At 32.6% G+C, this 5,000-nt stretch overlaps 1 long non-coding RNA gene across 1 annotated transcript in view; it reads left to right on the plus strand.

Moving 5' to 3' along the window:
• Window positions 1-1,120: 1,120 nt before the first annotated feature.
• Window positions 1,121-5,000, plus strand: part of LOC149133123 (uncharacterized) — a 16,091-nt gene continuing 12,211 nt past the window's right edge. Inside the window, exon 1 of the long non-coding RNA XR_016243884.1 lies at window positions 1,121-1,267. This is a non-coding gene — a long non-coding RNA (uncharacterized LOC149133123). The remainder of the gene's footprint in view (window positions 1,268-5,000) is intronic.

A 5,000-nucleotide genomic window follows, 5' to 3' on the forward strand; every position in this document is an offset into this window, starting at 1 on the left:
GACTACGCGCGTTTCCTGCCCGCATTATAGCAGGTAAAATTGTACTGATTTTATCTGCTATAATGCGGCACTATGGGTCTATATGACACGAGAAGGACCTTTATACTTATCCTCGCTTGGGGATCGAACGCTGAAGCTAGTGCGTTACACTGCCAGCACCTACGATTCTTACATCCAATTCATTTTCCGGCCATCCACCATTCGTGAACATGACTTCCAGACTCTTAAACTTCTTGACTTTCTTTGGTGATGTTCCACTAACAAGCAAAGCACACTGGGAAGCCTTTCTCGGAAGAATTAATGGCTCATTCTCGCGGCATTCATTCTCATCCCTGCTTTGCAACTCTCGGCCCACCAACTGGCATCGTCTCCTGCAACCACAAGCGGCTGAAATGGTGATCTCCCGAACGATCTCTGAAGTAACGTTACACGATAAGGTACGTAGCTCAAAAATCAGGAAGTCTCTCTCTAAGTCAAGCCACAACTTCTCTGCATTGAAAGCTCACAGCTTTGGTACTACAGACATGTGTTTAGAATATCGCCAGTAAGAATTGTAAGACAGGTTCTGACTTCGGAGTAGACCAAGATAATATCCGTAGTCTCATTTGATCATGCTTGGGAATTCAGCCAGAAAGGCCAATAGCAGTTAATTCTGATAACACCCTACAGAGGAGATACAAGGAATTCAGCCAGAAGAGCTATTGAATGTTGCTTCTAATAGTACCCTATAGAAGAGATGGATGAGGACTCTACCTACAAAACTCACAAGGGAATAATGGGCAGAAATGGAAAGATATATGTATGGATGGATGGATGGATGGATGGATGGACATTATAGTATTATTTCTTGTATTTATGTATGCTTAGAACAAACACTTTTAGAAACAGAAAATAAAACAATGAAAAGAGAAGAAATAACGAGAACCTAGATAACATAAAGGTCACTGAATGTGGAGTTTATATAGATAGATAGATAACTATATATAGACGTGAGTAGAGTAGTATAGCTTGCATAAAGTATGAGCTGATGTAAATATTTTGTTTTTCAAAGTTAAAGCAACGCAAGTTTTAAGAAATAATACAGATCGATGGTTTCTACATTTATCTCGTATTTCAATAGATTGGAGTTCTTCAGAAAACCTTCGAACACATTTTCTTGTGAGCTGCTTTCTTTCTTTCGCAACGAGTCAATAATTCAGCACAGAACGACATATCTCTCAAGATTTCCTGCAGAAGGGCTTCTAACCCCCAAATAGTGAAATACAAGGTAAATGCTCATATCATCGATTTCTATTGTTTCCTATAACTTGTATTTTTTTGGCTTAAAGAATTAAACAAGGTGTGTAAGTATATATTTCTCATATATTTCTATGTTTATAATTATGTTTACATGTGTATATGTGATTGTTTATTTTCATATATGTATATGTTTTTGGAGAAGTGTGTTTGCGTTAGTTTACATTGATACATGTCTTTTATTTTTTTTTTTTCAATAATTCCTTTTCAGAAACCGTGAGGAACTAAAATTTTGCACTTCTACGCTTGATTCGCACTCTTGTAACACCATAACAACATAGACATGCGCATGCATACGCATCCATGCACTCATATATATGTGTATTCATATATGCATACACGTGTTTATCTACCTATCTATCTATCTATCTATCTATCTATCTATCTATCTATCTATCTATCTATCTATCTATCTATCCATATACATACGCACACACATATATATATATACATATATAGAGATATATAGATAAATACATACATACATACATACATACATACGTACGTACATACATACATACATACATACGTACGTACATACATACATACATACATACATACACTGATATTTATATCTCACTGGATGGAGTACATTTTTGAGATTAATAATAACGTAATAGTACACCTTATATGTGTATGTGTGTGCGTTTGTATGCGTGTATGTTTGCATGTGTGTGTATGCCTGCATGTGCGTGTGCGGGCAGTGTTTGTAGTATGTACCATGTAACTGTTTAATGGCATACTGATACCATGAAGCGCTGCATTTAAAATAGACAACGTACAACACAAGACGGCTTGTTATTTGCGTAGTTGTGTGAAAAACCTCATAGTATTAGTGAAAAGCGAAATAGTTTCATAATCAAATATAATGACTCGAAATTTACGAGTATTTTATAGGGAAATATAATAACCTGGAAGCTAAATATGCGAATTTATAATATACTGAAACCAGTTCCGCTCTTAATTCATATTATTACGATTCGTTAATATAAAAATTACTGTTCCTTGAAGGCAGTTTTAGCATTTCAATGGCGGATGTTTGTCCGTTTATACAATTGGTTTCCGCCATCTTAAATCACTTCTCAGAAACAAAATTTTCAAACATTGTTTCCTTGTCAATGAAAGTCCTTAATGGCGACAAACCGTTTGGACCTTAGGGTACTGCGAATAGAGAAACGGCGACACGGAGGTAAAAGAATAGGAGATGAGACCTTGTACGGAAGCAGAGTGTCAGAATTATGTTAGCATGACAAGTGGAAAGAAACACAATATATCCTTTCTTCTTCTTCTTCTTCTTCTTCTTCTTCTTCTTCTTCTTCTTCTTCTTCCACTCCTCCTCCTCCTCCTCCTCCTCCTTCTCCTACCCCCTTTCTCTCTGTATTTCTTCTTTCTTTTTCCCACTCTTACGAATGCATCTCTTTCCTTTTCCACTTTAACTATTTTAGGAATTTTACTTCAAGATGACTGCATAATAATTGACGATATTATTTCATTATACCAACTTCTAAACCTATCGATCTATGCCTACCTTCCCCTCAATCTATCTCACACCTTTGATATATACATACATACATACATACATACATATACATGTGTGCGTCTTGTGTGTGTATACACACAGATACACACAAATGCACATACACACACACATATATATATATATGTATATATATATATATGTATACATATACCAATTTGGTGTGCAGAGAAGTGATGCCACTTTAAAAGAAATAAAGCATATAACGAAAGATTCCATATGTTTTGATAAAGTCTTATTAAAATACACCTTTTATTACCAATCCAGTTTATGATCTATTTACCTGCTAAATGTATATTTTCTCAAAAATCTATATACAATTAGGGTACAATGCGTTCCTTACACTTTTGATAGAGAGTTCGTTACGGTATGTCATATATAAGAAAAAAAGTTAGCACGAATTATATATGCAAAGGAATACAGAAACTTTATTCAATATGCATTCAATACTTCTTTTTCATAAGGATAATGTATATGAGTTACCGTATAACATACGTATAACATACATATATCAAACCGTATAACATACGTAGCTATTTTGATTTGTTAAAATATATATATTTGTAATACACTAATATATATTCTCATATATGTATTTGCCATTTGAAAGCTTGCAAATGTACATTGTACATTACGTCATACAAAAGTGATGCAAATTTTGATTTTCCTTCAATGTGTCTTAATCGTGAGCGCAAAATTATATACACGTCGTAGGTTTTAATATGTATATATATATATATATATATATATATATATATATATATATATATATATCTTTTATCTTTTTCTTGTTTCAGTCATTAGAAAGCATCTATGCTGGGACACCTCCTTGAAGTATTATAGTCGAACGTATTGAACCGAGTACTTAGAATTTTTAAGCCAAGTGGTTTCTCAATCGGTTGATTTTTGCGAACCGCTAGATTAAGGTGACATAAGAACAAACACACAAACACTTACACACTCACACATACCTTTCACTCTCTGCATACATATAGATAGATAGATAGATAGATAGATAGATAGATAGATAGATAGATAGATAGATAGATAAACAGACAGACAGATATACATATACATATATATATATATATATATATATATATATATATATATATATATATATATGCATGTATGTATTTATGTATGATTGTATGTATGTGTGTATATATGTAAGAATGTGTATATATCAGGAGTCACATGTTACCTATTATTGACGGGCTGAATGCCTCATTCACAACTATTTTTTGCAATGATGCTGACCAACGCAGCTTTCTTTTCTCCTGTGGGAGACTAACTGCGGCCCCAGCATTGAAACCCTACGCCTCCACCATATCATTTTAGTCCATATAAGGAAGCCTGATATAATTAGATAACGAAACCACGGCAAACTCCCCTCTCACCCCAACAGACAAAAAAGGCGGAAAAACACCGTCTGTATTTAGCCCTTCATTCTTATAGCTCGTGCAATACCTCTGGATTGATATTTTCTTTATTGGCACCGAAAATGAAAAAAAAAATAATAAAAAAATTAGACACCACTGATATTTGAACTCATAACCCAAAGAACTTGCTTAAATAATTCTTGGCATTTTTGCCCAATCGCTAACAACTCTACCACGTGCCGTCTCTCTTCATCTCTCTATATATGTGTCTATCTATCTCTTGTGTGTTTCCGGGCATATGTATATAGGTGTGTATGTCTATGTATGTACGCATATTCTTACATACATATATATATGCATACACATATATGCATGTGTATATCAAAATATATATATGTGTGTGTGTGTGCGTGTGTTTGTATGTAATATATGTAATGTATGCATTTATATATATATGCGTGTGTATTTATCTGCATATTAGGTACATGTAGTTTTATATATATAATCGTATATATATATTTATATATACAACATATATATATATATAGATAGATAGATATTCACGCATATATGTATAAATATATAAATATATATATATATATATATATATATATATATATATATATATATATATATATATATATATATATGCATACACACACATAGACACGCATATACATATATATATATATATATATATATATATATATATATATATATATATATATATATATATATATATATATATATATATATATATATATACATATACATACATGTGTGTC

This window comes from Octopus bimaculoides, chromosome 12 (genome assembly GCF_046866305.1).
Source record: "Octopus bimaculoides isolate indiv1 chromosome 12, ASM4686630v1, whole genome shotgun sequence".
NCBI lineage: Eukaryota > Metazoa > Mollusca > Cephalopoda > Octopoda > Octopodidae > Octopus > Octopus bimaculoides.